Below are 13,988 nucleotides of genomic sequence, written 5' to 3' on the forward strand. Positions count from 1 at the left end.
AAGCCAATTGTAAGCTTTTCTTTGACCTCTCATTTAGAGATTATCTTTAAATTTTCTTCATCTTTAGCAATTATTTGAGGACTGATAACGCTTTTACTTAGCAATATATCAGTTGTGATTTTTCTTTTAAGAAAGTCCAGTTCAAAAAAATCTCATTCAGGTAGTTATATTCTCTAACCCCATTTACTCTTTGTTTTGTAGTCAGTAGTTGCCCAAGTAACAAGTGAAAATTTAGCAGTCCCTGCCCACATTTATGATCTTTTTATTAACATTGATTGTTGAACTGATTAACTGAGGAATACACAAATTTTTAAGAAGTTCTTGCTTTTAAAAAAGGAAAATGGGGACCACGGATTTAGCTCAGTGATGCTGAGTCTGCCTCGCAAGCGCAAGGTCCTGAGTTTGATCCCTGATACCAGGGGAAAAAAGCAGGGGGAGATAAGTCATACAAGAACAGTTATATTCTTATTGAAATTAGTATGAAGGAATTTGAGCTTTTATAGGGTGTAGAGAATATTTTGGAAAGAAAAAATATGCTGTGACATGGTTTTGAGACCCTGTCTCAAAATAAAAAAGTGCCAGGAACGTAGCTCAGTAATAGTGTTTATTGAGCATGCATGAGGCCCTAGGTTCAATCCCCAGTTCTGCAAGAATAAAACAAAACAATAGAAAAAATTACAATGTCCTAGGCCAATGGTGGTGAACCTATGGCATGTGTGCAGCAGTGGGCTGTTTGTACCATTGAAAGGTGTAAAAGACTGGCCATCATTGTCCCGGACATATCAGAGTTTTGACAGGTATTTATTGTGTACTTACTAGTACTGCTCTAGAAGGTAGGGATTCTAGGGAAAAAGAGTGAAGAGTAAAATATGATAATGCTAAGGAGAAAAATAAAGCAAGGAAGAGAAGATATGAAGTGCCTCAAAGGTGAGGGGAAGTTGAAACTTTACAAAAGATGACCAAAGAAAGTCAAGTACCTTAACCCTATATGTATAAAGGCACAGAGATGAGTTCTAGTAATAGCAGTATAGTTGAGAAGCACTTGAGCCATATGGTCCTGAAGTTTTACCTGAACCCCATACATGAGCTGACTGTCATGCTCTTAGCTTTTGCAGTGTGCCAATGAACTAGAGGGACTAAAGTGTTTGGGTGTGCATGTGTATATATTTGTGTGTCTAGGAAATGGTGAACCATTGGGGGTTCTAAAGAAGGTAAAATGACAAGTGTAGATTGATGTAGTATAACTGATAGACAGCTAGACAATCAGTTTGTGGAGTGCCAGATTGAAGAGTTTGTATTACTCTTTTAGATAAAAAATATACAGCTTATTTACCACATTTCTCTGACTCTTTCATTATTATAGACCTAGGAAACCTGATTTACCTGTAAAACTCAACACCTGTTGTCCAGGGTCCTGAGAGACTCTGTTCTTTTATAAAGTTAAAGCTCTGATAAATCAGTTTTGCAAGTGCATGCAGTACATGTGTGCCCACAAGCATTCATTCTTTCATTGGTTAATTTTGGCTTTCACAGTTTGAGTGACAGTGCCCTGAGGATTGGGGAATGCCACTTTTTCCACCCATGATTTTGTTCTTTTGAATTCTCACACTTCATTGACTTGTAATTAAGCTAAGAGATTCAAATGACCATTACTCATTTTCATTTTTGTTACTGATTTTTTTTTTTTTAAGTGTTGGAAATTGAACCCAGAACTGAGCTATATTCCCTGCCCCCACCATCTGGAGGCAGGGAGCGTCTCAGTCCCTAAGTTGCCCGTGCTGGCCTTAACTCTTGATCCTTCTGCCTCAGCCAGAGTTCTGGTATTACAGGTGTGTGCCCCCATGCCTTGCTTATTACTGCTTTTTTCCTTAATATTCCACATAATAATTGGTCAATAACTATCCCAGGAAATCTGTTGAAATACTATTTCAGTATCATACTAATGATATTTGCATGACAATTGGTAAGGTTTTACTGCACATATCAGATTAATGCATGCTTTTCTGATAGCTGTATGTCTGTAGATAGAATGAATTTCATATTTATAGGTAACTTTAATTTTTAAATTTTTAGTGTACATTGTAAAATAAAAACATGCAACTAAAAGTTTTCACTGAAGTCATGCATTTTATACAGTCTGTCTGTCTGCCCCCCCCCCACTTTCTGTACTGCGGATTACACCCAGTCTTCACACTGAGCTATACCCCCGCTCCCTGTGCTACCTCACCAGGTTACATCTACAGAATCTTTATGAGTGACAAGACAACGTAATGAATAACAAGTTTATATGTACTGATGTGGAAAGATTTTCATGTTATATAGTTCTAGCAAGATATATATATATTACGTTTCATTTTTATAAAACAAAATTATATAAATACAACAATTCCTGTATACTTTGGGAATAAATACAAAATATATACTCCAAACAGTTTTTTAAAGTATTTCTGTTCTGCTATTTTTGCCTTCCTGTCTTTGGCACTAATTTTCGAAATACTTTCTCCATCCTTTTGGTACTGTCCTTAGGTGAAACTGCTTGTCTAGTTTCAGACAAAGCTTACATTTAATAGATCCTGGACCTTTATGAAAAAGGTTGTCAGAGAATATGAGGGAAATGCCTGACCTACTCTTCTTTCCTTCATTTTCTTTTCCTCTTAGCAGAGAAAGGGTACTGTCAGATGGGAATACAACTGATTTGGAGAGTCTTGCACCCAGTTTTCAGTCCCCGGGCAACCTTGACACTACTTGTGCTAGACATATTTTCATTGATGCAGGAGCCAGTGAATACTTAGTGAAGTAGAGTTGCTAAGAATTGCAGTTTATAGAATTAGAAAGATGGCAAAATTATTTCAAATTGGCTTTTTTCTATGAAGCATTTAGTCTACTTCATATGGTGACATCCAGATATCACGGGTTCTATTCAACTTGAAAAACAACTTGAAGGTATTTGTGTTCCTAGAACCTAGTATATTATCTAGCTTATTAAATGTACACAAAATATTGTGTGAAAAATGAATGAATGTGTTTAGTTTTAGAGGTTGGAGTTGTCATCCAAGGTTTCTTCCTGTCATCTCCCTGTATCAGGAAGCTAAGTTTTGAATGTATCAGAGTAATTGCCTATATGTTGCAGTGTCGTCATAGTAGTAATCTCTCAACAGAATGTTTTTGAGATAGGGTCTCGCTCTGTAGTGCAGGCTAGCCTTGAACTAACTGTAGAGCCCATTCTGGCCTCAAACTTGCAGTGATCCTCCTACCTTAGCCTCCTGAGTACACACAACAAAACGTTAATCTCTAATTGATAAGCTGGATAGACAATTCTTTTAGATGCTTTCTGCTTGTTTTATGTATGGGTATGGAAGTCTAGTTGTATCCTTACACATCTAGTAAATATAGTGGCAACAATATTTTTAAAAATTCACCTTCTTTTTTTAGATAGCATCTCACTTTATAGTCTAGGATGGCCTGGAACTTGCTGCATTGTCCACGCTGGCTTCAGACTCCTGGCAATCTTTCTGCCTCAACCTTTCCACTGCTGAGATTACTCTCACACAGGCCTAGCTTCTGTTGTCATTTATAGCTATCTGTGCTAAGAAGGATCTATGAGTACTACTTTTTTCTTTTTCTGTTTTTTTTTGAGACAGGGTCTTACTATGTAGTTGAAATGGACCTGGAACTCACTATGTAGCCCAGTCTGGTCTCGAACTTATAGCCTCCTGAGTGCTGGCATGTGTCACCATGCCTGGTCAGATTTTTTTCAATGGTATGTTAATTCGTACTGCCTTATATAGCTAGCTAAGAAGCTATAGCTACCTCATTAACAGAAATTCAGATGAGGAAGTAATGCTGTGGGTCATTTTGGACTAGGAAAGATTTCCCAGCATTAGTAATAGAAATACCTTACTTGACAATTCAGTGGTGGTTTTTACCTGCCTGGAATATATACTTACAGAAAGACAAGCTGAGTTTCAGTATGAAGCCATTGAATGCTGAAGTTTAATTAAACTCAGACTTGCCACCATTTTTGAAGTTTTTAGTATGTTTCTGGCACTGTAAAGCAATCTGAGGTACATTATTTCTGTTCTCACCTCCTTTGTAAAAGGTGTCATTTCAGTTGATGTATAGAGGTTCTGAGCTTTGAAGGAATACTTGGGATTCAATTATAGGTAAATCTTGTTTCAAAGACTACCATTTTCATGGTAATTAAGCCTGTGTCAGTGGAAAATTCATATAGAGGGGTTGGCACATAATGAAAACCGTTGAAATTATGTGGGTACCTGTACCAAGCTAGAAGTATAGGAAAGGTAGCTAGCTCCAAGGGAACAAATACAGCACTTTGGGCCATTGGGTTTTGTCTCCACAACCAATCATAAGGCTCTAGAAGGATACTATAGTTAATGGAAGCAACCTGACTGCAGGTGGCCTGTTCGAGCAAGAATGAAGTAAAGACATGAATGCAGTGAATTCATAGAAACTAAAACAGTGGTGGTGAACCTATGGCTGGTGAGCCACAGCAGGCTCTGTATCATTGAAAGCTCTAAATGGTTTGCTGTCACTGCACTAAAGTAAAATGTTACAGCATGAGAAAATGAAGGATTAAATTACAAAAGAAAAAAATGGGTAGGATTTGGACAGAAACAAATTTTGGGTAGGAAGAGAATGATACCTCTGTCTACAATGAAACCTAGGGTATAGTGTTAAAGGAAAAATATTGAGTTGAAATTTAGACATGTTGGCCTGGGGCATGGCTCAATGGTAGATCTTATATATATATATAGATTGTGTGAAGCTCTTAAGTTCCATTCCCAGCACCAGGGGTCTAGGGGAAAGAATGTAGATGTGTTGTTTGAAGTAACTGGGATTTGAGTTCAAAATATTTAAAACATCATCTCAGGTTGGTCCTGAGATCAGAATAGATCTCATTTGGTTTCATAACATTATTTGATGCTTATATTGTATTTTATGGTTTATATAACTCTTCTCTGTGTGTAGATTGCTCTTTAGACCCTTAAGACAATCCTATGACATAGGTAGTTTCTTTTTTCTTTTTTGGGGTGACGGGGGATCGAACTTGGGACCTTGTGCTTGTTAGGCAGGCAGGCTGTGGCACCACTGAGCTAAATCCCTTGCCCAGTTTCTTTCCTTTTTGTAATCAAATGAAAAAAATTAGTTAGATGAAGTTAGTTAAGGTCATATAATAAATAGAGACAGGACTTGAATACAGGACTTCTGACTCTACGTCTCAATTCTTTTCGGTCTGTACTTCCTTTTGTGTCTACAAAACAAAAACAGTTGGAGTAATGATCATGTGGAGAAGCACTGTACTATATTTAGCGTGGGTTAGAGCAAAACTCCACTGGAGCCTTACATTGGAGGGTGAAAAGCAGGTGCAAATCTGTTTGGTAAGAATCAGCTGTGGTAAGACAATTCAGGTTATTACTTTAATACATCAATGCTCTCTCTCCTCTTGATTATAACTGGGATTTTTTTTTTTTAATCAAGAGAAAGCTGGGCATGTTGGTCTACACCTATAATCATCCGTTTAGTCAAGAGGCTGAGGCAGGAGGATTCCAAGTTCAAGGGCAGCCTGGATTAAAATGCTGAGATCCTGACTCAAAAAACAATATAAAAAGGAAATTAGAGATAGTGTGTGTTACTGCTTGTGTTTAGATTTCCCCTCAGAGCCTCAAGCGGTAATAGGTGGGGCTTTTTGAGGTGGCAGGATCTAGAGTGTGTGCCCCTGGAATTGATTTATGTTTCAGTGCTAGGCTCAAGGGCACTAGGATTAAGGGTGTGAGTTCTGCCTGCTTTAAGTAAATTAGATAAAATAAAATGGGTCAGAAAGCCTCTATTAAGGTTTCTTGTTTCGATACTACATTCAGTCCACCATGAACTCTTACCTCTCTGCCATGTGCCACTCCGCCTTGGGGCTTCCAAATTATGGACTGAAACTTCTAGAAACTGAGCTAAATAAACCTTTCCTCCTTTAACTTCTGGGTGTTGGGTATTTTGTCTCAGCAGAGAGAAGAGTAATTAACAGTGCAAATGGCACCTAGAGATAACCAAGATTGATGTTAAACAGTTTCAGACTTTTTTCCCCCCTGAGGTTTTTAGAATTGAGCCCAAGGCCTTTGCAGTGAGCTACATACACAGTCCCTCGTTTTTATTTTTTTATTTTGAGATAGTCTTGCTCAGTTGCCTAGACAGAACTCATACTTGGAACCTCCTGCTTTAGTTTCCTATAGTACTGGAATTAACAGTGTGTGCTAGGTACTACTCTAGCTAGTTCTAGACATTTAAATGCTTGTTTACACCCATGTCCCTCTGCATTCATTAAAAAATAAAATCCACAATCACATGTTTTATATACACACATACCATTTATTTTATTCCTTTTTGGTAGTCATCTTTCTAATTTTTCAGTTAAAAGTAATGGTGGAGGAGGCCAGGAATTTAGCTCAGCAGCGTAGTGCCTGCCTGGCAAGCACAAGGTCCTGAGTTTGATCCCTGGTACCAAAATAAAAAAAAAAAAAAAAAAAAAGTCATGGGTATAATGAAAGTCAGTGGGTATACCTTTGTATACTTAGCTCATTGTTTATTTTCAGTACTTTCTCAGAGGTAGAATTGCTAGTTTGTACATTTTTGGTATACAGTACACTGCAGGTTAAGTCCTAAAGTTGTACCAGTTTATATTCTTGTGCACAATGTGTTAGTGGGTTTACTGTTATCTTGTCAATATAGAAGTTATTGTAATCATTAATAGTAACCTGAAGGGTAAAAATGGTATCCTCTGGACATTTCAGTATTTCTTAGTGAATATGTATGTCCAGATAGTCTCCCCCCCCATTGTTTATTGGTATATTTAAAGCAAACAGTATAGTTAGATTTATCTTTGGGATCTCATGCATTTAAGCCTTGTTTTCAAATCATGCTGTGAATATCTCTTTGTCACAATCCCATTGCTTGAAAAGTTCATCCTTTCCCCCTATTTGAAATTCTGCCATTATTTTATGTCTGTGTACAATGTATGTAAAGATAATGTTTGGATCTTTTCTGTTCCATATGTTATCTTTTTATTAATATATCAGTCTCAGAGGTAACTACTGTGGGTTTGATAGTATGGTTGGCATGTTTTGGCAGTGTTTAAGTAGGTACTTAATTTTGTCTCAGTGGACAGACACTGTCAGTATTTAGGCAGAATGTTAAATAATACGAGCTTAGTTTTATAAAAAGCTGGGAAAGATTTTTTGATAAAATGATAATGTAAGATTTTAGGAAATTTTGATAAAAAGTGATACACTTGGCCTTCTGTGGCCCTGTGTTCCACATCTATGGACTCTTAATCTCAGATTGAAAATATTTTGGGGAAAAAGTTATACTGAACATGCACAGACTTTTTCTATCTACTTTCCTAAGTAATTCAGTATAGAAACTTAGTCTTTACACTGTATTCGTTATTGTAAATAATCTACAGATGGCTCCAAAATTATGGGAAGCTCTATATAAGTTATATACAAATTGCCAGGTACAATAGCACATGAAAGTAATCGCAGCATTCAGTAGGTCGAGGCAGGAGGATTGCTGTGAATTCTTCGAGGTCAGCCTGGGATACATAGTGAGTTCAGACCCAGCCCAGACTACCCAACGAGACCCTATCTCAAAGAAAAAAAAAGGTTAAACAAATAGTATACCCTTTTATGTAAGGGACTTGGGTATCCTCAGATTCAGGTATACTCAAGGGCTCCTGGGACCAGCCTTCCATTGATGTGAAAAGATGACTGTACTTAGAATACTTAAGTACTAACCCTGTACGTAAATCTTATAAACTTGTAATTCCTTCAGCTGTAGTTGCTTTTTATGCAATAAATTTAGTTCTAGATCATCTTGACAACCCATTTATGGAATATAGTGGATTTTATATAAATTAAGGGAAAATCATGAGAACTCTTAAGTTACAAGGTGATAAAAAGTGAACTCTTTAACAATAGTTTGCTTTTTTAAAAAAGTCAGTGGTTTACCAAGCTTATTCTAAAATTTAGTTGTTACCAATGAGGGTGAATTGTTCATTTTCAGTTGTAGCTTGATTTTACATATTCTAGTTTTTCTCGAATAAAATGTTTGCATAAATTTTTTGCCCATTCCTTCTCAACATAATCTTTGCATGCCTCCTTTCATTATATCTAGCATCATAATCATTTTATGTGATAAGGTTTTGAAAGACAAATTTTACGTACAGTGTGTTCTGTATCTTTTATCACTGGTAGACAAGATTTTTAAAAAATATTTGTTCAATATCCATTAGAACTGGTTCTACTATCTAATCTGACTGTGGCATTTTTAGAAATATTGGAGGAATTGCATAGTGTGCCCCTTTATTTTTCTGATGAAGAAACTGAGATTAGAGAAATTTGAGCTCAAGGTCACAGAAAAAAATATGTAAAGCCTGGTCTCTATTTCTGCCCAAATAGCTTTCATTTCTGGATAACCAAAATCTGTGCTTGATTCCTTATGTCCATTATAGCTTACTCTTTTTTGTTTTGTTTTTTGAGACAGGATCTCACTGTATAGTTGAGACTTAACCTGGAACTCACTACTAGGTAGCCCAGGCTGGTCTCGAACTCACAGCGATCCTCCTGCCTCAGCCTCCCAAGTGCTGGGATTATAGGCGTGTGCCACCACGCCTGGCAAGAACACTATTAAAATAAGATGAATCAACAAAGCTGAATTCTCATAGGGAGGCTGAGGCAGGAGGATCACTGTGAGTTTGAGACCAGCCTGGGATACCTAGTAGTGAGTTCCAGGTCAGTCTCAACTACATAGTGAGACCCTATCTCAAAAAACAAAAAAGATTTTAAAAAAATAGTGTTTTTGTGGATTCTGTTGATCAGTTTTCTGATTCCACAATTTTCGTTCTTGTTTTAGCCCTCATCCCTGCTTTTGTCCTCAAACACTTGTTTTTTCTCCACCATCTCTAGTTAGTATGTTAGGTACTATGGTGTTTAAAGTACGGCAGGTGTAAAGCATGATCAAATTTTCTCTAACCATTTATAGTGCAGGGTTGGGCAATGTAGAACAGACACTTGGCAAGTGACCAAAAAAACTGTAGGGGGGCATGTATTTACTCTCTGTATACAAATTGTATTATTCAGCCTCCCAAGTGCTGGGATTATAGGCGTGTGCCACCACGCCTGGCAAGAACACTATTAAAATAAGATGAATCAACAAAGCTGAATTCTCATAGGGAGGCTGAGGCAGGAGGATCACTGTGAGTTTGAGACCAGCCTGGGATACCTAGTAGTGAGTTCCAGGTCAGTCTCAACTACATAGTGAGACCCTATCTCAAAAAACAAAAAAGATTTTAAAAAAATAGTGTTTTTGTGGATTCTGTTGATCAGTTTTCTGATTCCACAATTTTCGTTCTTGTTTTAGCCCTCATCCCTGCTTTTGTCCTCAAACACTTGTTTTTTCTCCACCATCTCTAGTTAGTATGTTAGGTACTATGGTGTTTAAAGTACGGCAGGTGTAAAGCATGATCAAATTTTCTCTAACCATTTATAGTGCAGGGTTGGGCAATGTAGAACAGACACTTGGCAAGTGACCAAAAAAACTGTAGGGGGGCATGTATTTACTCTCTGTACACATATTGTATTATTAGAATTTGAAGTATGGGACATCAGTGCTTAAAGAACAGACTATTGGGCCAGATGAACAGACTATTGGGCCGGGGATCTGGCCCAGTTGGTTCTGTCACCTGTCTTGCAAGAACAGACTATTGACAGTAGATTAGGGAGGATTGTGACAGAATATTTATGGAAACTGGAATGACATAAAGGTAAGAGAAAAACCTATTATTAGAATTTGAAGTATGGGACATCAGTGCTTAAAGAACAGACTATTGGGCCAGATGAACAGACTATTGGGCCGGGGATCTGGCCCAGTTGGTTCTGTCACCTGTCTTGCAAGAACAGACTATTGACAGTAGATTAGGGAGGATTGTGACAGAATATTTATGGAAACTGGAATGACATAAAGGTAAGAGAAAAACCAAGGCTTATGCATCTCACATCAGAGCAGTTCAAATGGTGTGGAGCTTCTCATAGAGTCCTAGAAGGGCAATAGTGGACTATTAGACTAAGGGAGTGTGCATTTGAGTAGAGGTTAGGAAGCGCTTTTAGTTTGGGAGGTTGGAGGGGAAATAATACAGCATTAAGACCTAAGATGGTTTTGTTGGTGTTACCCTCAGAGATGAATTTGGAATGGAGGCTGCAGGTAGAAGCAGTTTAGATAGGTAATTAATTATCAAGAGCCTAAGTGTACAGTAGTAACCATTGAGTAGATAAGTAGATAGGTTTCAGGGGAATAAAGTGGAAGAGTACATAGATTTAGTGACAGATTCCAGAGAAGCAAGTCCCTATTCACATATGTTATTAAACCAAGATGTCTTTTTTTTTTTTGCAGCACTTAATGCATAAGCTTACTTGTATGTATCTAATACATATATACAACTTGCTATAGGTAAGCACACACATAAATATAGATCAGATTTCTATTGTGCACCAAGACCTAACCATCAGAAAGGATAAAGGAAATTAAAGGTTTTCTTATTCTCAGACTACACTCTCAGCCTTATTGTTCAATAAAAAAAATACTATAGGCATTGGAAAAAATGTTTGCATTTCCCTGAACTTATCATTGTTGCACTGAAAGAAAAGTTGACCAAGATGACAGTCAGTCTGTCTAATCGAGATTCTAAGCTAGGTGTGGTGGCGCAGGCCTGTAATCCCAGCACCACTCAGGAAGGGCTGAGGAAGAAGGACAGAACGTAAGTTTGAGGCCAGCCTGACCTACACAGCTAAGCAATGGCCTATCTCAAAAGCCCAAAAGAAAAACAAAAAAGATTTTGTAAGGAAAATTGTATATAAAAGGCTCTTAAGCCAGCTATTTAAGGAAACAAACAAAACTAGGTCTCTGTCTTGAAGTGCTATACAGTCTTTTTTTTTTTTTTCAGCTTTAAGTGAGTTTATTGGTGCATTTTAGGGATACAGTACAGTTGCATTCATTGTTGGGAATTTGTACCTCTACATGACATGTCTTGGTTCTCATTTTTTTCCCTTGTGCCTGCCCTCCCTTCACCCCCTCCTCCCCTCCCCATCTACAAACACTTTATTTCCATCTTTTCATTATCTCACATTTTTTTCTTTTCCCTTATTACCCGTAGTGCTATAACAGTCTTAATGATAATAACATGTTAAGGGCTAGATCTGTGATATTAGCATAAGTAAAGGGAAAGAAAAAGAGTTTCATTTCTTTCTTGCTTGAGCACTATGTCCTAGGCAAAAGAAGGGTATATTGCCTGACTTCTCACAGACACTGTTTTTTCCATAAGCTAGATCTCTTTCTAAAGCTTCCTGATCTCAAGCTCTCTCTTTACCTCAGTAGTTTCTTCTTTAAAAACCCATTCCCGAGGTGGGGAATCACACAATAACAAATGTTGGTGGGGTTGTGGGGAGAAAGAAACCTTTCTCCATTGTTCGTGGGAGTGCAGACTGCTGCAACCACTATGGAAATCAATATGGAGATACCTCAAAGAGCTGGGACTAGAGGTTCCATTTGACCCAGCCATCCCTCTGCTGGGTATCTTTCCAAAAGAATTAAAGAATCGTATCACAGTGACATATGTGCACCTATGTTTATAGCGGCACAGTTTGCAATAACTAAAACTTGGAAACAGCGCATCTGCCCATCAGTTGGAGACTGGATAAAGGAGATGTGGTTTTTCTATAAAATGGAGTATTACTCAGCCATAAAGAATGAGAAATCAGAGTGATTCATAGGAAAATGGATACATATTGAGGATATACTCCTAAGTGAAATAAGTCACACATGTGTAAATGCAGAATAGTTTCTCTGCTGTGAAAAGCTATAATAGTACATAAGATCCTAATGACATGACAATGTGAAATAGGAATTCGGGCTAAAGGTGTAGGGAAAGTAGGAAGGGTAGGGAAAAGAAAAAAATATGAGAAAATGAAAAAATGGAAATAATGTGTTTGTAAATAGGGAGGGGAGGAGGGAGTGAGGGGGGAGGGCAGGGACAAGGGGAAAAAATGAGAACCAAGACCTGTCATGTAAAGGTACAAGATTCCAATAATGAATGTAACTGTGCTGTATTCCTAAAATGTACCAATAAGCTCAATTTTTAAAAAAGAAATAATTTTATTTAAAGGATGAATTTTGCTGTGACTTGTATTTTTTCTAGTGTTATGATTTTATATAATCTGTATGTAAGAAATATATACAACAGATATAAAATATTCAGTTGTTATACTTTATGTGGCTATTACAAACTTTAAAAAAAAAAATCGCTTGATTAGCACTTTCAGTCCCTAGCACCAAGCTGGGTGTGGTTGTACACACCTGAAATGCAAACACTCTGGGAAGCTGATGCAGCAGGACAGCAAGTTTGAACCCAGCTTGGGCAATTTAGCAAGACCTTATCTCAAACCAAAACAATAATAATAATAATAATAAAAGGAACTGGGGAAGTGGTTCAATGCTAAGGATCTGGGTTCATTCCTCACTATTGGAATGGAAAAACTCCCTAGCTCCAATGTTTTTCTATCTCAATTGCTGTTTCTCTCCTAGATACTAATTTTTAAGTGGTCACATCATAATTTCATAGCAAGGTAAGTGTGTTTGGTATAGCAAAGATTTTATTTCTCTTTCTTCATATTTCACAGATTATACCCAATAAGAGAATGCAGATATTCACTTTTGTTAAGCAAGATAAAAGTTTATTAGATATAACTGAATAAAATATCTACTATGCTATTTTAAATTTTGTTGAAAGAAATGTCATTTGAGGCAAGCTTCCTTGTACGTATATATATTCTGTTATAGTTTAGCTGCACATACCTGAGAAATCAGTTCTAATATGCACAGTCATTTAAGGACATAATAATTCTTCTTAAGAAAGATACAGGAAAGAAAATTATTTAGTCTTACAAAAGTGAGAGATAGCTTTTAGCATACACATGCTAACCAAGGTCTGACCTGTAGGGGCATCCAGTTTGATCAGCATGAGAGTGACCAGTAAGTGTCAAGCACAGTTACTTTTTTTCCCAATATGAGTTGTGGGAGGAAGCAATATTTAGTACATACATTACTCTTCTATAGACAGTGTACTGGTATCTTGGTATTGGAATAATGGGTACTGTTCTTTCCAGCAGCCTTTTATAAAATGGACTCGCTCTTTATGAAATAGCTCTTTTGGCACTCAAAAAACAAACAGAAAAGCCAGTTTATTGATTGAAGTTTCCATCTATATCATTTTATCTTTTTGTAGGGTTGGGGAACCTCTAGAGATGTTCTGTATATTTTGTTTCTTTATTTATTTTTCTTATGGAAATTAAAAAAATTAGCAATAGAAAAATGAATCATTTGTACCCATCATTTTGTTTTCTATAGTTATCTTACAGCTAATCATATTTTAACTATACTTCTTATTAGTTTAGTTCTGTAAGTATGTTTTTGTTTTGTTTTTGATGTCTGGGAATCAAACCAAGGGGTGCCCTACCACTGAGCTATATATCCCCAGCCCTTTTGATTTTTTTATTTTGACATGAGGTCCTTTTGAATTGCTTAGGCTGGCATTGAACCTTGTGCTCCTCCTGTCTCAGTAGCTAGGATTAGAGGCATGGGCCGCAATGCCTGGCCAGTGCTGAAAGCTTTGAAGAGCAGCAATCTCCTTCAGTAGCTCTGCAAGACGTTTTCTGTACTTTTGAGGTGAGAAAGTGGAATCTTAGAGAAAACTCACTGTTGTAATAGAAAATATGGTGAATGTTTACTTTTTATTTTAAAGTTACTAGAGTGAATCATATCCCATTGTTCTTACCTCTTTCTGTCTCTGACTGCCAGCCTCCACCCCATTCCCTCTCTCCCCTCCCCTCCCCTCTCTCCTCCTCTCTTCTCTCTTCTCCTCTCTCCTCCTC

This window comes from Fukomys damarensis, unplaced genomic scaffold (genome assembly GCF_012274545.1).
Source record: "Fukomys damarensis isolate Sample0158 unplaced genomic scaffold, DMR_v1.0_HiC HiC_scaffold_5, whole genome shotgun sequence".
Classification (NCBI taxonomy): domain Eukaryota; kingdom Metazoa; phylum Chordata; class Mammalia; order Rodentia; family Bathyergidae; genus Fukomys; species Fukomys damarensis.